The following is a 24413-nucleotide window of genomic DNA, read 5'->3' on the forward strand; positions in this document are numbered from 1 at the left end:
ATGCCTGAGTAAAATGAGCCCACCCCTATGTCTCTATGACACGCTGGTGCAAAGATATCCATCTGGGCTTTTTATAATGGTAGTCTATGGGAGATGTTGCTAGGGTACCCAAAATTGTTGCTAGGGGCGTGGCTTAATAGCTCTGGGGTGATCCTAAGAGACTGATTGGATGCTTGAGTAAAATGAGCCCACCCCCATGTCTCTAAGACACTCTAAAGTGAAGATATTCCATCTGGGACGCTCTTATTCCCTTTTATGGGCATGTTTCCTGCCCCATTATAAGTCAATGGGAAATTTTGGGGGCCTCTTACACCCCAGGGGTACAGCTTACACCCCATTGTGAAGCATGTTCTTACACAGCCTGTGAGCCTCCTTAAATGTGGTAAGCCACAAGTTTCTACAAGTTTCTCACTCACAGCTATGACCCGTCAAAGTTTGTCTCAATGTTAAGTCAATGGAAATTTTGGGGTGGTTAAGCGCCCCGTTTAGGAATTCGGAAGGTCCCATCAGTTAGAAAAGATATAGCAACTCAAGTCAGATCAGACCGAAGGTATGTCCAAAGTTTGATGGCTGTAGCTTGAAAGCTCTAGGACGAGTTAGAGTTAGAAATTTTGTCTCAGAAAACACGGAAGAATAATAATAACTAGATATTAAAGTTTGAGGACAAACTTTATGTTGGCTTGAAAAAGCGTAGCCTGAACATTTAAAATGGTTTGACAGAAGTTTGTTTTAGTAGGCTATCTGGCTGTTAGCATGATTAGCATGAAGTTAGCATGATTAGCATGAAGCTAGCATGATCAGTATGAAGCTAGCATGAAGCTAACATGATTAGCATGAAGCTAACATGAAGCTAACATGATTAGCATGAAGCTAGCATGATGCTAGCATGATTCGCATGAAGCTAGAATGAAGCTAACATTTATTCCGTTGCTAGGGTACTAAGTTTGGTTGCTAAGGAGAAAATTGGCATCCCATAATGATCAACCTTCAAGCCACAAGTAAAACGGTCCAACCCCCGTGTCTCTATGATGTTCTGAAGCGGAGATATAAGGCTTTGTTTATTCCGTTGCTAGGGTACTAAGTTTGGTTGCTAGGGAGAAAATTGGCATCCCATAATGATCAACCTTCAAGCCACAAGTAAAACGGTCCAACCCCCATGTCTCTATGATGTTCTGAAGCGGAGATATAAGGCTTTGTTTATTCCGTTGCTAGGGTACTAAGTTTGGTTGCTAGGGAGAAAATTGGCATCCCATAATGATCAACCTTCAAGCCATAAGTAAAACGGTCCAACCCCCGTGTCTCTATGATGTTCTGAAGCGGAGATATAAGGCTTTGTTTATTCCGTTGCTAGGGTACTAAGTTTGGTTGCTAGGGAGAAAATTGGCATCCCATAATGATCAACCTTCAAGCCACAAGTAAAACGGTCAAATCCCCGTGTCTCTATGATGTTCTGAAGCGGAGATATAAGGCTTTGTTTATTCCGTTGCTAGGGTACTAAGTTTGGTTGCTAGGAAGAAAATTGGCATCCCATAATGATCAACCTTCAAGCCACAAGTAAAACGGTCCAACCCCCGTGTCTCTATGATGTTCTGAAGCGGAGATATAAGGCTTTGTTTATTCCGTTGCTAGGGTACTAAGTTTGGTTGCTAGGGAGAAAATTGGCATCCCATAATGATCAACCTTCAAGCCACAAGTAAAACGGTCAAACCCCCGTGTCTCTATGATGTTCTGAAGCGGAGATATAAGGCTTTGTTTATTCCGTTGCTAGGGTACTAAGTTTGGTTGCTAGGGAGAAAATTGGCATCCCATAATGATCAACCTTCAAGCCACAAGTAAAACGGTCCAACCCCCATGTCTCTATGATGTTCTGAAGCGGAGATATAAGGCTTTGTTTATTCCGTTGCTAGGGTACTAAGTTTGGTTGCTAGGGAGGAAATTGGCATCCCATAATAATCAACCTTCAAGCCACAAGTAAAACGGTCCAACCCCCGTGTCTCTATGATGTTCTGAAGCGGAGATATAAGGCTTTGTTATTCCGTTGCTAGGGTACTAAGTTTGGTTGCTAGGGAGAAAAATGGCATCCCATAATGATCAACCTTCAAGCCACAAGTAAAACGGTCCAACCCCCGTGTCTCTACAATGTTCTGATGCTGAGATATAAGGCTTTGTTTATTCCGTTGCTAGGGTACTAAGTTTGGTTGCTAGGGAGAAAAATGGCATCCCATAATGATCAACCTTCAAGCCACAAGTAAAACGGTCCAACCCCCGTGTCTCTACGACACTCTAAAGTGAAGATATTCCATCTGGGACGCTTTTATTCCTTTATATGGGCATGTTTCCTGCCCCATTATAAGTCAATGGGAAATTTTGGGGGCCTCTTACACCCCAGGGGTACAGCTTACACCCCATTGTGATGTATGTTCTTACACAGCCTGTCAGCCTCCTTAAATGTGGTAAGCCACAAGTTTCTACAAGTTTCTCACTCACAGCTATGACCCGTCAAAATTTGTCTCAATGTTAAGTCAATGGAAATTTTGGGGTGTTCGAGCCCCCCGTTTAGGAATTCGGAAGGTCCCATCAGTTAGAAAAGATATAGCACACTCCGTCAGACCAGTCTGAAGGTCCGTGGAAAATTTGGTGCATGTAGCTTGAAAGCTCTAGGACGAGTTAGTGTTCGTAATTTTGGTCTCAGAAAAAGAATAATAATAACTAGATAGGTACATTTCCTGAAGAAAATGTGAGTGGTGCTTGCCGTGGCAAAATTCTGGGGAACATATATGATTATACTCCAAGCCAAAAGTAAAACAATCCAACTCCCGTGTCTCTACGATGTTCTGATGCGAAGATATTAGGCTTTGTTTACTCTGTTGCTAGGGTACCGTATTTGGTTGCTAGGGAAAAAATTGGCATCCCATAGTGATTACACTCTGAGTCACGAGTCAAACGGTCCAACCCTCGTGTCTCTACGATGTTCTGATGCGGAGATATAAGGCTTTGTTTACTCTGTTGCTAGGGTACTGTATTTGGTTGCTAGGGAAAAAATTGCCATCCCATAGTGATTACACTCTGAGTCACGAGTCAAACGGTCCAACCCCCGTGTGTCTACGATGATCTAATGCAGAGATATAAGGCTTTGTTTACTCTGTTGCTAGGGTACTGTATTTGGTTGCTAGGGAAAAATTGGCATCCACTAGTGATTACACTCTGAGTCACGAGTCAAACGGTCCAACCCCCGTGTCTCTACGATGTTCTGATGCTGAGATATAAGGCTTTGTTTACTCTGTTGCTAGGGTACTGTATTTGGTTGCTAGGGAAAAAATTTGCATCCCATAGTGATTACACTCTGAGTCGCGAGTCAAACGGTCCAACCCCCGTGTCTCTACGATGTTCTGATGCTGAGATACAAGGCTTTGTTTACTCTGTTGCTAGGGTACTGTATTTGGTTGCTAGGGGCGGGGCTTGGGAGTGGCCAATGATGTGACCAGTTGCTACACTCTGAGTCACAAGTAAAACGGTCCAACCCCCATGTTTCTACAATGTTCTGATGCGAAGATATAAGGCTTTGTTTACTCTGTTGCTAGGGTACTGTATTTGGTTGCTAGGGGCGGGGTTTGGGAGTGGCCAATGATGGGACCAGTTGCTACACTCCGAGTCACAAGTAAAACGGTCCAACCCCCGTGTTTCTACGATGTTCTGATACGAAGATATAAGGCTTTGTTTACTCTGTTGCTAGGGTACTGTATTTGGTTGCTAGGGGCGGGGTTTGGGAGTGGCCAATGATGTGACCAGTTGCTACACTCCGAGTCACAAGTAAAACGGTCCAACCCCCGTGTTTCTACGATGTTCTGATGCGAAGATATAAGGCTTTGTTTACTCTGTTGCTAGGGTGCTCACATTTGGTTGCTAGGGGCGTGGCTTGGGAGTGGCCAATGATGTGGCCAGTGATTATCCTCCGAGTCACGAGTAAAACGATCCAACCCCCGTTATTCTACGATGTTCTGATGCCTAGATATAACTGTTTGAATTTTATGTTGCTAGGGTGCTTAAAAGTGGTTGCTAGGGGCGTGGCTTAATAGCTCTGGGACTACCCTGATAAATTGATTGGATGTCTGAGTAAAATGAGACCACCCCCATGTCTCTGCGACATTGTAAAGCGAAGATATTCCATCTGGAACTTTTTTATTCCCTTATATGGGCATGTTTCCTGCCCCATTATAAGTCAATGGGAAATTTCGGGTGCCTCTTACACCCCAGGGGTACAACTAACACCCCAATGTGATGTATGTTCTTACAGAGCGTACCACCCTTTTCAAATGTTAGAACCCACATGTTTCTACAAAATCCTCGAGCGGAGCTATGACCCGTCAAAGTTCGGTCCAATGTTAAGTCAATGGGATTTTTGGGGTGGTTTTTCGCCCCCCTTTCGGAAATCCTGCACCCGATCGCTTATAAAAGTCATAGCACACCTCTCCTCAATAAACCGGTCAATTTGAGCCCTCATTCATGTGTCTACGACAAACCGTGCGGGACGAGTTACGCGCCGAAATTTTGTCCAGATATAAAAATAATAATAATAATAATAAGTATGAGCAATAGTAATAGTGATGCCTTGCATAAATGCAAGCACCACTAACTAGATATTAAAGTTTGAAGACAAACTTTATGTTGGCTTGAAAAAGCGTAGCCTGAACGTTTAAAACGGATTGACAGAAGTTTAGTTTAGTAGGCTATCTGGCAGTTAGTATGTTTAAGTATGAAGCTAACATGATTAGCATGAAGCTAGCATGAAGCTAACATGATTAGCATGAAGCTAGCATGATGCTAGCATGATTAGCATGAAGCTAGCATGATGCTAGCATGATTAGCATGAAGTTAGCATGATGCTAGCATGATTAGCATGAAGCTAGCATGATGCTAGCATGATTAGCATGAAGCTACCATGATGCTAGCATGAAGCTAGCATGATTAGCATGAAGCTAGCATGAAGCTAGCATGATGCTAGCATGATTAGCATGAAGCTAGCATGATGCTAGCATGATTAGCATGTAGCTAGGATGATGTTAGCATGATTAGTATGTAGCTAGCATGAAGCTAGCATGATGTTAGCATGATTAGCATGAAGCTAGCATGATGCTAGCATGATTAGCATGAAGCTAGCATGATTAGCATGTAGCTAGCATGATGCTAGCATGATTAGCATGTAGCTAGCATGAAGTTAGCATGAAGCTAGCATGATGCTAGCATGATTAGCATGAAGCTAGCATGATGCTAGCATGAAGCTAGCATGATGCTAGCATGATTAGCATGAAGCTAGCATGATGCTAGCATGATTAGCATGAAGCTAGCATGATGCTAGCATGATTAGCATGAAGCTAGCATGATGCTAGCATGATTAGCATGTAGCTAGCATGAAGCTAGCATGATGCTAGCATGATTAGCATGAAGCTAGCATGATGCTAGCATGATTAGCATGAAGCTAGCATGATTAGCATGAAGCTAGCATGAAGCTAGCATGATGCTAACATGAAGCTAGCATGATTAGCATGAAGCTAGCATGATGTTAGCATGATTAGCATGTAGCTAGCATGAAGCTAGCATGAAGCTAGCATGATGCAAGCATGATTAGCATGAAGCTAGCATGATGCTAGCATGATTAGCATGAAACTAGCATGATTCTAGCATGATTAGCATGAAGCTAGCATGATGCTAGCATGATTAGCATGAAGCTAGCATGAAACTAGCAAGATTAGCATGAAGCTAGCATGAAGCTAGCACGAGGCTTGCATGATTAACATGAAGTTAGCATGAGAATAGCATGATTAGCATGAAGCTAGCATGATTTAACGTGAAGCTAGCATGATTAGCATGATGTTAGCATGATTAGCATTAAGCTAGCACTATTTAGCGTGCAGCTAACAAGATTTAACATGAAGTTAGCATGATTTAGCATGAAGTTAGCAAGATTTATTATGAAATTAGCATAAAGCTAGCATGAAACTAGCATGAAGCTAGTATGACTTAGCATGGAGCTAGCATGAAGCTAACATGACCCAAAGACCCAACCCCCATGTCTCTAAGATGTTCAGATCCAGAGATATAAGGCTTTGTTTACTATGTTGCTAGGGTGCTCAAATTGGTTGCTAGGGGCGTGGTTTAATACCTCAGTAGGAATCCTAAGAGACTGATTGGATGCCTGAGTAAAATGAGCCCACCCCTATGTCTCTATGACACTCTGGTGTAAAGATATCCATCTGGGCTTTTTATAATGGTAGTCTATGGGAGATGTTGCTAGGGTACCCAAAATTGTTGCTAGGGGCGTGGCTAAATAGCTTTGGGGCGATCCTAAGAGACTGATTGGATGACTGAGTAAATGAGCCCACCCCCATGTCTCTACGACACTCTGAAGTCAAGATATTCCATCTGGGACGCTTTTATTCCCTTATATGGGCATGTTTCCTGCCCCATTATAAGTCAATGGGAAATTTTGGGGGCCTCTTACACCCCAGGGGTATAGCTTACACCCCATTGTGATGTATGTTCTTACAGAGCCTGTCAGCCACCTTAAATGTGGTAAGCCACAAGTTTCTACAAGTTTCTCACTCACAGCTATGACCCGTCAAAGTTTGTCTCAATGTTAAGTCAGTGGAAATTTTGGGGTGTTCGAGACCCCCGTTTAGGAATTCGGAAGGTCCCATCAGTTAGAAAAGATATAGCACACTAAGTCAGACCAGTCTGAAGGTCTGTGGAAAATTTGGTGCATGTAGCTTGAAAGCCCTAGGACGAGTTAGTGTTTATAATTTTGGGGGGAGAAAAAGAATAATAATAATAACTAGATATTAAAGTTTGAAGACAAACTTTATGTTGGCTTGAAAAAGCGTAGCCTGAACGTTTAAAACGGTTTGACAGAAGTTTAGTTTAGTAGGCAGTCTGGCAGTTAGTATGTTTAAGTATAAAGGTAGCATGATTAGCATGAAGCTAGCATGATGCTAGCATAATTAGCATGAAGCTACCATGATGCTAGCATGATTAGTATGAAGTTAGCATGATGCTAGCATGATTAGCATGAAGCTAGCATGATGTTAGCATGATTAGCATGAAGTTAGCATGATGTTAGCATGATTAGCATGAATCTAACATGATGGTAGCATGATTAGCATGAAGCTAGCATGATGCTAACATGATTAGCATGAAGCTAGCATGATGCTAGCATGATTAGCATGAAGCTAGCATGATGTTAGCATGATTAGCATGAAGCTAGCATGATGCTAGCATGATTAGCATGAAGCTAGCATGATGCTAGCATGATTAGCATGAAGCTAGCATAATGTTAGCATGATTAGCATGAAGTTAGCATGATGTTAGCATGATTAGCATGAAGCTAGCATGATGTTAGCATGATTAGCATGAAGCTAGCATGATTAGCATGAATCTAACATGATGGTAGCATGATTAACATGAAGCTAGCATGATGCTAACATGATTAGCATGAAGCTAGCATGATGTTAGCATGATTAGCATTGAAGCTAGCATGATGCTAGCATGATTAGCATAAAGCTAGCATGATGCTAGCATGATTAGCATGAAGCTAGCATGATGCTAGCATGATTAGCATAAAGCTAGCATGATGCTAGCATGATTAGCATGAAGCTAGCATGATGCTAGCATGATTAGCATGAAGCTAGCATGATGCTAGCATGATTAGCATGAAGCTAGCATGATGCTAGCATGATTAGCATGAAGCTAGCATGATGCTAGCATTATTAGCATGAAGCTAGCATGATGCTAGCATGATTAGCATAAAGCTAGCATGATGCTAGCATGATTAGCATGAAGCTAGCATGATGCTAGCATGATTAGCATGAAGCTAGCATGATGCTAGCATGTTTAGCATGAAGTTAGCATGATGCTAACATGATTAGCATGAAGCTAGCATGATGCTAGCATGATTAGCATGAAGCTAGCATGATGCTAGCATGATTAGCATGAAGGTAGCATGATGCTAGCATGATTAGCATGAAGGTAGCATGATGCTAGCATGATTAGCATGATGCTAGCATGATTAGCATGAAGCTAGCATGATGCTAGCATGATTAGCATGAAGCTAGCATGATGGTAACATGATTAGCATGAAGCTAGCATGATGCTCGCATGATTAGCATGAAACTAGGATGATTTAGTATGAAGCTAGCATGATGCTAGCATGATTAGCATGAAGCTAGCATGATGCTAGCATGATTAGCATGAAGCTAGCATGATTTAGCATGATTTAGCATGAAGTTAGAAAGATTTATTATGCAATTAGCATAAAGCTAGCATGAAACTAGCATGAAGCTAGTATGACTTAGCATGGAGCTAGCATGAAGCTAACATGACCCAAAGACCCAACCCCCATGTCTCTATGATGTTCAGATCCAGAGATATAAGGCTTCGTTTATTATGTTGCTAGGGTGCTCATATTTGGTTGCTAGGGGCGTGGCTTAATACATCAATAAGAATCCTAAGAGACTGATTGGATTCCTGAGTAAAATGAGCCCACCCCTATGTCTCTATGACACTCTGGTGCAAAGATATCCATCAGGGCTTTTTATAATGGTAGTCTATGGGAGATGTTGCTAGGGTACCCAAAATTGTTGCTAGGGGCGTGGCTTAATAGCTTTGGGGTGACCCTAAGAGACTGATTGGATGCCTGAGTATAATGAGCCCACCCCCATGTCTCTACGACATTCTAAAGTGAAGATATTCCATCTGGGACGCTTTTATTCCCTTTTATGGGCATGTTTCCTACCCCATTATAAGTCAATGGGAAATTTTGGGGGCCTCTTACACCCCAGGGGTACAGCTTACACCCCATTGTTAGGTATGTTCTTACACAGCCTGTCAGCCACCTTAAATGTGGTAAGCCACAAGTTTCTACAAGTTTCTCACTCGCAGCTATGACCCATCAAAGTTTGTCTCAATGTTAAGTCAATGGAAATTTTGGGGTGTTCGAGCCCCCCGTTTAGGAATTCGGAAGGTCCCATCAGTTAGAAAAGATATAGCACACTAAGTCAGACCAGTCTGAAGGTCTGTGGAAAATTTGGTGCATGTAGCTTGAAAGCCCTAGGACGAGTTAGTGTTTATAATTTTGGGGGGATAAGAAAGAATAATAATAATAATAAGTTTAAAAGCAATAACAATATGTTGGCTTTTTCAAGCCAACATAATAATAAGTTTAATAGCAATAACAATATATTGGCTTTTTCAAAGCCAACATAATAAGTTTAAAAGCAATAACAATATGTTGGCTTTCTCAAGCCAACATAATAATAAGCTTAGATCGAAGAACAGTATGTTGGCTTTGTCAAGCCAACATAATAACAGCAAAATAAACTAGATATTAAAGTTTGAAGACAAACTTTATGTTGGCTTGAAAAAGCGTAGCTTGAACGTTTAAAACGGTTTGACAGAAGTTTAGTTTAGTAGGCTATCTGGCTGTTAGAATGTTTGCTAACATGATAAGCATGAAGCTGGCATGATGCTAGCATGATTAGCATGATGCTAGCATGATGCTAGCATGACTAGCATGAAGCTAACATGATGCTAGCATGATTAGCATGAAGCTAGCATGATGTTAGCATGATTAGCATGAAGCTAGCATGATGCTAACATGATTAGCATGAAGCTAGCATGATGCTAGCATGATTAGCATGAAGCTAGCGTGATGCTAGCATGATTAGCATGAAGCTAGCGTGATGCTAGCATGATTAGCATGAAGCTAGCAAGATGCAAGCATGATTAGCATGAAGCTAGCATAATGCTAGCATGATTAGCATGAAGCTAGCATGATGGTAGCATGATTAGCATGAAGCTAGCATGATGGTAGCATGATTAGCATGATGCTAACATGATTAGCATGAAGCTAGCATGATATTAGCATGATTAGCATGATGTTAGCATGAAGCTAGCATGATTAGCATGAAGCTAGCATGAAGCTAGCATGATGTTAGCATGATTAGCATGAAGCTAGCATGATGCTAGCATGATTAGCATGATGCTAGCATGAAGCTAGCATGATTAGCATGAAGCTAGCATGAAGCTTATATGACTAGCATGAAGCTAGCATGACTAGCATGAAGCTATCATGATGCTAGCTTGATTAGCATCAAGCTAGCATGATGCTAGCATGATTAGCACGAAGCTTGCATGATGCTAGCATGATTAGCACGAAGCTAGCATGATGTTAGCATGATTAGCACGAAGCTAGCATGAAGCTAGCATGATATTAGCATGTTTAGCATGAAGTTAGCATGATGTTAGCATGATTAACATGAAGCTAGCATGATGTTAGCATGATTTTAGCATGATTAGCATGAAGCTAGCATGAGGCTAGCATGATTAGCATGAAGCTAGCATGAGGCTAACATGATTAACATGAAGCTAGCATGATGTTAACATGATTAGCATGAAGCTAGCATGATTTAACATGAAGCTAGCATGATTAACATGATGCTAACATGATTAGCATGAAGCTAGCACTATTTAGCCTGAAGCTAACAATATTTAACATGAAGCTAACATGATTTAGCATGAAGTTAGCAAGATATATTGTGAAATTAGCATAAAGCTAGCATGAAACTAGCATGAAGCTAGTATGACTTAGCATTAAGCTAGCATGAAGCTAACATGACCCAAAGACCCAACCCCCATGTCTCTGTGATGTTCAGATCCAGAGATATAAGGCTTTGTTTGTTATGTTGCTAGGGTGCTCATATTTGGTTGCTAGGGGCGTGGCTTAATACCTCAATAAGAATCCTATTAAGACTGATTGGATGCCTGAGTAAAATGAGCCCACCCCTATGTCTCTATGACACTCTGGTGCAAAGATATCCATCTGGGCTTTTTATAATGGTAGTCTATGGGAGATGTTGCTAGGGTACCCAAAATTGTTGCTAGGGGCGTGGCTTAATAGCTCTGGGGCGATCCTAAGAGACTGATTGGATGACTGAGTAAGATGAGCCCACCCCCATCTCTCTACGACACTCTAAAGTAAAGATATTCCATCTGGGACGCTTTTATTCCCTTATATGGGCATGTTTCCTGCCCCATTATAAGTCAATGGGAAATTTTGGGGGCCTCTTACACCCCAGGGGTATAGCTTACACCCCATTGTGATGTATGTTCTTACAGAGCCTGTCAGCCTCCTTAAATGTGGTAAGCCACAAGTTTCTACAAGTTTCTCACTCACAGCTATGACTCGTCAAAGTTTGTCTCAATGTTAAGTCAATGGAAATTTTGGGGTGTTCGAGCCCCCCGTTTAGGAATTCGGAAGGTCCCATCAGTTAGAAAAGATATAGCACACTCCGTCAGACCAGTCTGAAGGTCCGTGGAAAATTTGGTGCATGTAGCTTGAAAGCTCTAGGACGAGTTAGTGTTCGTAATTTTGGTCTCAGAAAAAGAATAATAATAACTAGATATTAAAGTTTGAAGACAAACTTTATGTTGGCTTGAAAAAGCGTAGCCTGAACGTTTAAAACGGATTGACAGAAGTTTAGTTTAGTAGGCTATCTGGCAGTTAGTATGTTTAAGTATAAAGCTAACATGATTAGCATGAAGCTAGCATGAAGCTACCATGATTAGCATGAAGCTAGCATGATGCTAGCATGATTAGCATGAAGCTAGCATGATGTTAGCATGATTAGCATGAAGCTACCATGATGCTAGCATGAAGCTAGCATGATTAGCATGAAGCTAGCATGATGTTACCATGATTAGCATGAAGCTAGCATGATGCTAGCATGATTAGCATGAAGCTAGCATGATGCTAGCATGATTAGCATGAAGCTAACATGAAGCTAGCATGATTAGCATGTAGCTAGCATGATGTTAGCATGATTAGCATGTAGCTAGCATGAAGCTAGCTTGATATTAGCATGATTAGCATGAAGCTAGCATGATGCTAGCATGATTAGCATGAAGCTAGCATGATGCTAGCATGATTAGCATGAAGCTAGCATGAAGCTAGCATGATGTTAGCATGATTAACATGATGCTAACATGATTAGCATGAAGCTAGCATGATTAGCATGAAGCTAGCATGATGCTAGCATGATTAGCATGTAGCTAGCATGAAGCTAGCATGATGCTAGCATGATTAGCATGAAGCTAGCATGATGCTAGCATGATTAGCATGATGCTAGCATGATTAGCATGAAGCTAGCATGATGCTAGCATGATTAGCATGTAGCTAGCATGATGCTAGCATGATTAGCATGAAGCTAGCATGATGCTAGCATGATTAGCATGAAGCTAGCATGATGCTAGCATGATTAGCATGAAGCTAGCATGATGCTAGCATGATTAGCATGAAGCTAGCATGAAGCTAGCATGAAGCTAGCATGATGCTAGCATGATTAGCATGAAGCTAGCATGATGCTAGCATGATTAGCATGAAGCTAGCATGATTAGCATGAAGCTAGCATGATGCTAGCATGATTAGCATGTAGCTAGCATGATGTTAGCATGATTAGCATGAAGCTAGCATGAAGCTAGCATGATGCTAGCATGATTAGCATGAAGCTAGTATGATGCTAGCATGATTAGCATGAAGCTAGCATGATTAGCATGAAGCTAGCATGATGCTAGCATGATTAGCATGTAGCTAGCATGAATCTAGCATGAAGCTAGCATGATGCTAGCATGATTAGCATGAAGCTAGCATGATGCTAGCATGATTAGCATGAAGCTAGCATGATTAGCATGAAGCTAGCATGATGCTAGCATGATTAGCATGTAGCTAGCATGAAGCTAGCACGATTAGCATGAAGCTAGCATGATGTTAGCACGATTAGCATGAAGCTAGCATAAAGCTAGCATGATTAGCATGAAACTAGCATGATTCTAGCATGATTAGCATGAAGCTAGCATGATGCTAGCATGATTAGCATGAAGCTAGCATGATGCTAGCATGATTAGCATGAAGCTAGCATGAAACTAGCAAGATTAGCATGAAGCTAGCATGAAGCTAGCATGAGAATAGCATGATTAGCATGAAGCTAGCATGATTTAACGTGAAGCTAGCATGATTAGCATGATGCTAGCATGATTAGCATTAAGCTAGCACTATTAAGCGTGCAGCTAACAAGATTTAACATGAAGTTAGCATGATTTAGCATGAAGTTAGCAAGATTTATTATGAAATTAGCATAAAGCTAGCATGAAACTAGCATGAAGCTAGTATGACTTAGCATGGAGCTAGCATGAAGCTAACATGACCCAAAGACCCAACCCCCATGTCTCTATGATGTTCAGATCCAGAGATATAAGGCTTTGTTTATTATGTTGCTAGGGTGCTCAAATTGGTTGCTAGGGGCGTGGTTTAATACCTCAGTAGGAATCCTAAGAGACTGATTGGATGCCTGAGTAAAATGAGCCCACCCCTATGTCTCTATGACACTCTGGTGTAAAGATATCCATCTGGGCTTTTTATAATGGTAGTCTATGGGAGATGTTGCTAGGGTACCCAAAATTGTTGCTAGGGGCGTGGCTTAATAGCTCTGGGGCGATCCTAAGAGACTGATTGGATGACTGAGTAAAATGAGCCCACCCCCATGTCTATACGACACTCTAAAGTGAAGATATTCCATCTGGGACGCTTTTACTCCCTTATATGGGCATGTTTCCTGCCCCATTATAAGTCAATGGGAAATTTTGGGGGCCTCTTACACCCCAGGGGTACAGCTTACACCTTAATGTGATGTATGTTCTTACAGAGCCTGTCAGCCTCCTTAAATGTGGTAAGCCACAAGTTTCTACAAGTTTCTCACTCGCAGCTATGGCCCGTCAAAGTTTGTCTCCATGTTAAGTAAATGGGAAATTTGGGGTGTTTGAGCGCCCCGTTTAGGAATTCGGAAGGTCCCATCAGTTAGAAAAGATATAGCACACTAAGTCAGACCAGTCTGAAGGTCCGTGGAAAATTTGGTGCATGTAGCTTGAAAGCTCTAGGACGAGTTAGTGTCCAAAATTTTGGGGTGCTAAGAAGAATAATAATAACTAGATATTAAAGTTTGAAGACAAACTTTATGTTGGCTTGAAAAAGCGTAGCCTGAACGTTTAAAACGGATTGACAGAAGTTTAGTTTAGTAGGCTATCTGGCAGTTAGTATGTTTAAGTATAAAGCTAACATGATTAGCATGAAGCTAGCATGAAGCTACCATGATTAGCATGAAGCTAGCATGATGCTAGCATGATTAGCATGAAGCTAGCATGATGCTAACATGATTAGCATGAAGCTACCATGATGCTAGCATGAAGCTAGCATGATTAGCATGAAGCTAGCATGATGTTACCATGATTAGCATGAAGCTAGCATGATGCTAGCATGATTAGCATGAAGCTAGCATGATGCTAGCATGATTAGCATGAAGCTAACATGAAGCTAGCATGATTAGCATGTAGCTAGCATGATGTTAGCATGATTAGCATGTAGCTAGCATGAAGCTAGCATGATGCTAGCATGATTAGCATGAAGCTAGCATGATGCTAGCATGATTAGCATGAAGCTAGCATGATGCTAGCATGATTAGCATGAAGCTAGCATGATGCTAGCATGATTAGCATGAAGCTAGCATGATGCTAGCATGATGTTAGCATGATTAGCATGAAGCTAGCATGATGCTAGCATGATTAGCATGAAGCTAGCATGATTAGCATGAAGCTAGCATGATGCTAGCATGATTAGCATGTAGCTAGCATGAAGCTAGCATGATGCTAGCATGATTAGCATGAAGCTAGCATGATGCTAGCATGATTAGCATGATGCTAGCATGATTAGCATGAAGCTAGCATGATTAGCATGAAGCTAGCATGATGCTAGCATGATTAGCATGTAGCTAGCATGATGCTAGCATGATTAGCATGAAGTTAGCATGATGCTAGCATGATTAACATGAAGCTAGCATGATTAGCATGAAGCTAGCATGATGTTAGCATGATTAGCATGAAGCTAGCATGATGCTAGCATGATTAGCATGAAGCTAGCATGAAGCTAGCATGATGCTAGCATGATTAGCATGAAGCTAGCATGATTAGCATGAAGCTAGCATGATGCTAGCATGATTAGCATGAAGCTAGCATGATTAGCATGAAGCTAGCATGATGCTAGCATGATTAGCATGTAGCTAGCATGATGCTAGCATGATTAGCATGAAGCTAGTATGATTAGCATGAAGCTAGCATGATGCTAGCATGATTAGCATGTAGCTAGCATGATGCTAGCATGATTAGCATGAAGCTAGTATGATGCTAGCATGATTAGCATGAAGCTAGCATGATTAGCATGAAGCTAGCATGATGCTAGCATGATTAGCATGTAGCTAGCATGAATCTAGCATGAAGCTAGCATGATGCTAGCATGATTAGCATGAAGCTAGCATGATGCTAGCATGATTAGCATGAAGCTAGCATGATTAGCATGAAGCTAGCATGATGCTAGCATGATTAGCATGTAGCTAGCATGAAGCTAGCACGATTAGCATGAAGCTAGCATGATGCTAGCACGATTAGCATGAAGCTAGCATAAAGCTAGCATGATTAGCATGAAACTAGCATGATTCTAGCATGATTAGCATGAAGCTAGCATAATGCTAGCATGATTAGCATGAAGCTAGCATGATGCTAGCATGATTAGCATGAAGCTAGCATGAAACTAGCAAGATTAGCATGAAGCTAGCATGAAGCTAGCATGAGAATAGCATGATTAGCATGAAGCTAGCATGATTTAACGTGAAGCTAGCATGATTAGCATGATGCTAGCATGATTAGCATTAAGCTAGCACTATTTAGCGTGCAGCTAACAAGATTTAACATGAAGTTAGCATGATTTAGCATGAAGTTAGCAAGATTTATTATGAAATTAGCATAAAGCTAGCATGAAACTAGCATGAAGCTAGTATGACTTAGCATGGAGCTAGCATGAAGCTAACATGACCCAAAGACCCAACCCCCATGTCTCTATGATGTTCAGGTCCAGAGATATAAGGCTTTGTTTATTATGTTGCTAGGGTGCTCAAATTGGTTGCTAGGGGCGTGGTTTAATACCTCAGTAGGAATCCTAAGAGACTGATTGGATGCCTGAGTAAAATGAGCCCACCCCTATGTCTCTATGACACTCTGGTGTAAAGATATCCATCTGGGCTTTTTATAATGGTAGTCTATGGGAGATGTTGCTAGGGTACCCAAAATTGTTGCTAGGGGCGTGGCTTAATAGCTCTGGGGCGATCCTAAGAGACTGATTGGATGACTGAGTAAAATGAGCCCACCCCCATGTCTATACGACACTCTAAAGTGAAGATATTCCATCTGGGACGCTTTTACTCCCTTATATGGGCATGTTTCCTGCCCCATTATAAGTCAATGGGAAATTTTGGGGGCCTCTTACACCCCAGGGGTACAGCTTACACCTTAATGTGATGTATGTTCTTACAGAGCCTGTCAGCCTCCTTAAATGTGGTAAGCCACAAGTTTCTACAAGTTTCTCACTCGCAGCTATGGCCCGTCAAAGTTTGTCTCCATGTTAAGTAAATGGGAAATTTGGGGTGTTTGAGCGCCCCGTTTAGGAATTCGGAAGGTCCCATCAGTTAGAAAAGATATAGCACACTAAGTCAGACCAGTCTGAAGGTCCGTGGAAAATTTGGTGCATGTAGCTTGAAAGCTCTAGGACGAGTTAGTGTCCAAAATTTTGGGGTGCTAAGAAGAATAATAATAATAACTAGATAGGTACATTTCCTGAAGAAAATGTGAAGTGGTGCTTGCCGTGGCAAATTTCGGGGGACAATATATGATTATACTCCAAGCCAAAAGTAAAACAATTCAACCCACATGTCTCTACGATGTTCTGATGCGGAGATATAAGGCTTTGTTTACTCTGTTGCTAGGGTACTGTATTTGGTTGCTAGGGAAAAAAATTGCATCCACTAGTGATTACCCTCCGAGTCATGAGTCAAACGGTCCAACCCCCGTGTCTCTACGATGTTCTGATGCGGAGATATAAGGCTTTGTTTACTCTGTTGCTAGGGTACTGTATTTGGTTGCTAGGGAAAAAAATGCCATCCACTAGTGATTACCCTCCGAGTCACGAGTCAAACGGTCCAAACCCCATGTCTCTACGATGTTCTGATGCGGAGATATAAGGCTTTGTTTACTCTGTTGCTAGGGTACTGTATTTGGTTGCTAGGGAAAAAAATGGCATCCACTAGTGATTACCCTCCGAGTCATGAGTCAAACGGTCCAACCCCCATGTCTCTACGATGTTCTGATGTGGAGATATAAGGCTTTGTTTACTCTGTTGCTAGGGTACTGTATTTGGTTGCTAGGGGCGTGGCTTGGGAGTGGCCAATGATGTGCCCAGTGATTACACTCCGAGTCACAAGTAAAATGGTCCAACCCCCGTGTCTCTACGATGTTCTGATGCGGAGATATAAGGCTTTGTTTACTCTGTTGCTAGGGTACTGTATTTGGTTGCTAGGGGCGTGGCTTGGGAGTGGCCAATTATGTGCCCAGTGATTACACTCCGAGTCACAAGTAAAACGGTCCAACCCCCGTGTCTCTACGATGTTCTGATGCGGAGATATAAGGCTTTGTTTACTCTGTTGCTAGGGTACTGTATTTGGTTGCTAGGGGCGTGGCTTGGGAGTGGCCAATGATGTGCCCAGTGATTACACTCCGAGTCACAAGTAAAACGGTCCAAACCCCGTGTCTCTACGATGTTCTGATGCGGAGATATAAGGCTTTGTTTATTCGGTTGCTAGGGTGCTCAAATTTGGTTGCTAGGGGCGTGGCTTAGTAAGTCTGTAAGGATCCTGAGAGACTGATTGGATGCCTGAGTAAAATGAGCCCACCCCCATGTCTCTATGACACTGTGGTGCAAAGATATCCATCCGGGCATTTTATAATGGCAGTCTATGGTATAGGTTGCTAGGGTGCCCAAAATGGTTGCTATGGTAACCTTACACCCCATTGTGGGGGACGTCCTGACAGAGTCTAGCACCCTCTTCAAATGTAGTAACCCACATGTTTCTATGAAATCCTGGCTCGGACCTATGACCCGTCAAAATTTTTGCAATGGTAAGTCTATGGGATTTTGCCCCATTGACTTTTCATTGGGGCACTTTTGGGCACCTCTTACACCCCAGGGGTACAACTTACACCCCATTGTGATCCATGTTCTTACAGAGCCTACCACCCTCTTCAAATGTTGTAACCCACATGTTTCTACAAAATCCTCAAGCGGAGCTATGACTCGTCAAAGTTGGGCGCAATGTAAAGTCAATGGGACGTTTTCGGGAGGTTTTTCGCGCCCCTTTCGGAAATCATGCACCCGATCGCTTATAAAAGTCATAGCACACCTCTCCTCAATAATCCGGTCGATTTGAGCCCTAATTTATGGGTCTACGACAAAGCATGCGGGACGAGTTACGCGCCGAAAAAGTGTCCAGAAAAAGAAGAATAATAACTAGATAGGTACATTTCCTGAAGAAAATGTGAAGTGGTGCTTGCCGTGGCAAAATTCTCGGGACAATATATGATTATACTCCAACCCAAAAGTAAAACGTTCCAACCCACTATCCACTAGTGATTACACTCAGAGTCACGAGTTAAACGGTCCAACCCCCGTGTCTCTACGATGTTCTGATGCGGAGATATAAGGCTTTGTTTACACTGTTGCTAGGGTACTGTATTTGGTTGCTAGGGAAAAAATTGGCATCCACTGGTGATTACACTCTAAGTCACAAGTCAAATGGTCCAACCCCCGTGTCTCTACGATGTTCTGATGCAGAGATATAAGGGTTTGTTTACTCTGTTGCTAGGGTACTGTATTTGGTTGCTAGGGGAAAAAATGGCATCCACTAGTGATTACCCTCCGAGTCACGAGTCAAACGGTCCAAACCCTGTGTCTCTATGATGTTCTGATGTGGAGATATAAGGCTTTGTTTACTCTGTTGCTAGGGTACTGTATTTGGTTGCTAGGGGAAAAAATGGCACCCACTAGTGATTACATGCCGAGTCACAAGTAAAATGGTCCAACCCCCGTGTCTCTACGATGTTCTGAAGCAGAGATATAAGGATTTGTTTACTCTGTTGCTAGGGTACTGTATTTGGTTGCTAGGGGAAAAAATGGCATCCACTAGTGATTACCCTCCGAGTCACGAGTCAAACGGTCCAAACCCTGTGTCTCTATGATGTTCTGATGTGGAGATATAAGGCTTTGTTTACTCTGTTGCTAGGGTACTGTATTTGGTTGCTAGGGAAAAAAATGGCACCCACTAGTGATTACATGCCGAGTCACAAGTAAAATGGTCCAACCCCCGTGTCTCTACGATGTTCTGAAGCAGAGATATAAGGCTTTGTTTACTCTGTTGCTAGGGTACTGTATTTGGTTGCTAGGGAAAAAAATGGCATCCACTAGTGATTACCCTCCGAGTCACGAGTCAAACGGTCCAAACCCCGTGTCTCTATGATGTTCTGATGCGGAGATATAAGGCTTTGTTTACTCTGTTGCTAGGGTACTATATTTGGTTGCTAGGGGCGTGGCTTGGGAGTGGCCAATGATGTCGCAAATTATTACGCTCTGAGTCACAAGTAAAATGGTCTAACCCCCGTGTCTCTATGATGTTCTGATGCTGAGATATAAGGCTTTGTTTACTCTGTTGCTAGGGTACTGTATTTGGTTGCTAGGGAAAAAAATGGCATCCACTAGTGATTACCCTCCGAGTCACGAGTCAAACGGTCCAAACCCCGTGTCTCTACGATGTTCTGATGCGGAGATATAAGGCTTTGTTTACTCTGTTGCTAGGGTACTATATTTGGTTGCTAGGGGCGTGGCTTGGGAGTGGCCAATGATGTCGCAAGTTATTACGCTCTGAGTCACAAGTAAAATGGTCCAACCCCCGTGTCTCTACGATGTTCTGATGCGGAGAAATAAGGATTTGTTTATTCGGTTGCTAGGGTGCTCCAATTTGGTTGCTAGGGGCGTGGCTTGGGAGTGGCCAATGATGCGGCCAGTGATTACCCTCCGAGTCACGAGTAAAACGGTCCAACCCCCGTGATTCTATGATGTTCTGATGCAGAGATATAAGGCTTTGTTTATTCGGTTGCTAGGGTGCTCATATTTGGTTGCTAGGGGCGTGGCTTGAGAGTGGCCAATGATGTCGCAAGTTATTACGCTCTGAGTCACAAGTAAAATGGTCCGACCCCCGTGTCTCTACGATGTTCTGATGCGGAGAAATAAGGATTTGTTTATTCGGTTGCTAGGGTGCTCCAATTTGGTTGCTAGGGGCGTGGCTTGGGAGTGGCCAATGATGTCGCAAGTTATTACGCTCTGAGTCACAAGTAAAATGGTCCAACCCCCGTGTCTCTACGATGTTCTGATGCGGAGAAATAAGGATTTGTTTATTCGGTTGCTAGGGTGCTCCAATTTGGTTGCTAGGGGCGTGGCTTGGGCGTGGCCAATGATGCGGCCAGTGATTACCCTCCGAGTCATGAGTAAAACGGTCCAACCCCCATGATTCTACGATGTTCTGATGTCAAGATATAACTGTTTGAATTTTATGTTGCTAGGGTGCTTAAAAGTGGTTGCTAGGGGCGTGGCTTAATAGCTCTGGGACTATCCTGGTAAATTGATTGGATGTCTGAGTAAAATGAGCCCACCCCCATGTCTCTACGATATTGTAAAGCGAAGATATCCCATCTTGAACTTTTTTATTCCCTTATATGGGCATGTTTCCTGCCCCATTATAAGTCAATGGGAATTTTCGGGTGCCTCTTACACCCCAGGGGTACAGCTTACACCCCAATGTGATGTATGTTCTTACAGAGTCTATCACCCTCTTCAAATGTTGTAACCCACATGTTTCTACAAAATCCTCAAGCGGAGCTATGACCCGTCAAAGTTCGGCCCAATGTTAAGTCAATGGGATTTTTCGGGTGGTTTTTCGCCCCCCTTTCGAAAATCCTGCACCCGATCGCTTATAAAAGTCATAGCACACCTCTCCTTTATAATCCGGTCGATTTGAGCCCTCTTTCATGGGACTGTGGCAAACCGTGCGGGACGAGTTACGCGCCGAAAAAGTGTGCAGACATAAGAATAATAAGATATAATAAGTATGAGCAATAATAATAGTGATGCTTTGCATAAATGCAAGCACCACTAATAATATCTTTGAGGAATAGTAATAGTGATGCTTTGCATAAATGCAAGCACCACTAATAATAAGTTTAAAAGCAATAACAATATGTTGGCTTTTTCAAGCCAACATAATAATAATAAGTTTAAAAGCAATAACAATATGTTGGCTTTTTCAAGCCAACATAATAATAAGTTTAAAAGCAATAACAATATATTGGCTTTTTCAAAGCCAACATAATGAAATGTCAAATGTTCTGCCAAATAAACAAATAACAGTAGAAGTATCAAATAAAAGCAAAGAAATAGCCAAAGTAACATAAAAGCTAACAGAGAAACATTAACTTAATTGTTTTAAACAATAAACATGCAATAAAAAACAGATGTAATAACAGAAAGCAATATACAACAATTGGTTAAATATAAAAAACATGCAATATAAAATGAATGTTTACAGATGTGTAAATGTGTGTTAGATAAATACATTTGAAAATAATACAATGTTATGTCACCAGCTAGAAAAAAAGCAACATTTAGTAACTTTAATCTCCAGTCATGTCTGTGCACACAAAGGACTTCTTACAGCCTACAGAAAAAAATCATAAAATACAGTTAGAAAATACATTTACATAAAATGCATAAGAGTAAGGACAAAAATGACATAGTACACACTGCCAGTCCAAGAACTGATACTTTTAAGTTCTTTAAATGGGAAAAGATATGTTTGCAGATTTCAGAGTTCCAGAAGGATTTCTAAATTACCAATTATTACCATTTTCATTTCCTGCTTCATTATTTGCCAGCGCTCACCCCAAACAATCCAAGATCAAGTACCTGGAACATTTTTAAAACATGGTGTCACTTTTAAGCCAAAACTTGTGCTTTTGTAACTTATATGAATATTAGACAAATTACCCTAATAAGAGACTTAACAAATTAGATATAGACAATAATGTAATTCATCAAATCAAACTGCACAAAGATAAATAATGAATATAATATACATCATCTTACTTTATTTTCTGTTTTGATGTCCATGTCTTTGTCTCTGTCTGGAGAATGGTTTGCTGTTCTCCAAGAGGTAGTAATGTCTATCAAATACAGAAGTCAAAAATCAAATCACACACATTTGTTTACTCTTTTAAACTGATACATTTTTTAACGAAGTTAAAACTCACATCAGTCATTACCCAGACAGCTGGAACAACATAGTCTGGTATAGGACTTCTGCAAACAAAAAACAAGTATAAGTAAAGTTTATATTGTAAAAAGGTCAAATAAAAGATTAAGACAAGCAATAAAGACAACATTTATAACTCTTAGGTATAAAATTCCTTTACAAAAGCAATGGATGTCTTCAGGTCTTTGTCTCTGTCTGGAGTACAGTCTGCTGTTTTCCCAAGAGGCAGTAATATCTATTAAATAAAGGAGTCAAACATCTGATCAGATACACATTTGTTTAATACTTAAACTATTACATTTTAAATGAAGTATTAAACTCACATTATTCTTCATCCAGATTGCAGGAACAACATGCATTGTTGACAAAGTGTGGTACATGACTTCTAGAAACAAAAAACAAGTACAAGTAAACTTTATATTGTTAAAATGTCAAATAAAAGATTAAGACAAACAATAAAGACAACATTTATAACTCTTGGGTATAAAATTCCTTTACAAAAGCACTGGATGTCCTCACGTCTTTGTCTCTGTCTGAAGTACGGTCGGCTGTTCTCCAAGAGGCAGTAATATCTATTAAATAGAGGAGTCAAACATCTTAACACATACACATTTGTTTATTATTTAAACGGTTAAGTTTTTAAATTAAGTGTATTAACCTCATTATTATTCTTTACTCACATTATTCTTTATCCAGATTGCAGAAACAACATTTATTGTTGACAAAGTGTGGTACATGACTTCTGCAAACAAAACGCAAATATAATTAAACTTTATACTGTAAAATAAAAGATTAAAACAAACACATACAAAATGCATGACTCTTGCGTATTAAATTCCTTTACAAAAGCATGTGGTTATTCTTCAAGCAGGGGTTGGTTATGTTACACCATAAAATAAAGCAAATAAATCTGGCCTTTTAACAACACAATCTTGTAAACTGCACTGACCAGGACTGAAGAGAATAAGAGATCATAGTAAACCATCTTTATTAAGCTAAAACTTGAATACATGCCTTTCTAGAATATCAAAAACATTGTTTTACTAAGATATAAATAGTAGGAATGAGTCACTTGGCTATCTGTTATGATTACCAGCAAATGGTGATTTGTGGTTTGGTACAGAAAACATCTCATCTTTGGTTGGCTTCTTTGGGGTTCAGCATTCATTTATTTTTAAAGATTCAAACTTCTTATTGATTATTTTATCATCCCCGTCATGCATGTTGCTTCTCTTACTGTAAAAACACGCATGTTTAACGTTATCTACGTTAAATGGCGACTGATGATAAAATACTTGCACTTACACGAAAATACATCACAGAAAAGAATAACAAACAAAAAGGAAAACCAACTGGGTATCGCGCTGTAGAACAATAAGTGCAATCTACGTAGATTTAAAAAAAAAAGAAAAGTATCTTAATAACTTACCTTACTGTGTTATATAAAACTCCACAAGACAAAAGATCGCGTGTCCTTCGTCCAGTACACAGTGGGGGTTTGAAATTCGCGGAAGTTCCTGATCATGACCAGTTGCATTATGGGAAAGGTAGTCCATTTTCCACGGCGTATTGAACGCTCCTGAGGTTAAATGACTACTATTTCCAAGATCCATTGCAATATATGTCATTGTTTAGGAACGAAAGTGCACCAATAAATATAAGTATTAGTAAGTCGTATTTTTAAATTTAAACACAATTTAATGTAAAGTCTTATTTATTTATAAAAAATAAAATACAAAACTAAAAAGACTTAAACAAGCACACATACTTAAAATACTTTAGTTTGATGTATATTAGAACAGACTGCATTATTCATTTATCTGTTTATTGCATTGTTTGTATATTGCACATTGACCCCTTTGGATTAACTGCCCAAAATAACATTTTCTACATTTTGTCTTTCAATAAGGATAAACATATTTATTATTGCCTTAAATATTAACTTTGATGTTTTTATCAATTGTAAATATGATTTTATATAAATAGGTTTTGAAAAGTGTCTGCTATTTAATAAATAAATATTGTCAATGGTTTTTGACATGACAAAGCCATTTAATTTAGACTTTTTACATTTAC

The 24413-nt window shown here is 40.7% G+C and overlaps 1 long non-coding RNA gene across 7 annotated transcripts; it reads right to left on the reverse strand.

Annotated features, from left to right (window-relative positions):
- Positions 1–21417: 21417 nt before the first annotated feature.
- Positions 21418–23886, reverse strand: LOC135764798 (uncharacterized). Of its 7 annotated transcripts, none has more exons than XR_010540282.2 (10): positions 23767–23838; positions 23431–23573; positions 23018–23079; positions 22857–22909; positions 22661–22722; positions 22498–22572; positions 22336–22384; positions 22172–22248; positions 21930–21991; positions 21418–21743 (listed from the first exon to the last, which is right to left on the reverse strand). It is a non-coding gene; the product is annotated as an uncharacterized lncRNA (long non-coding RNA). The 7 variants fall into 7 exon arrangements; XR_010540280.2 differs by having other exon boundaries at positions 22836–22909; XR_012336011.1 differs by having other exon boundaries at positions 23410–23573.
- Positions 23887–24413: the final 527 nt, after the last annotated feature.

Source organism: Paramisgurnus dabryanus, chromosome 2 (assembly GCF_030506205.2).
Source record: "Paramisgurnus dabryanus chromosome 2, PD_genome_1.1, whole genome shotgun sequence".
Taxonomy (NCBI): domain Eukaryota; kingdom Metazoa; phylum Chordata; class Actinopteri; order Cypriniformes; family Cobitidae; genus Paramisgurnus; species Paramisgurnus dabryanus.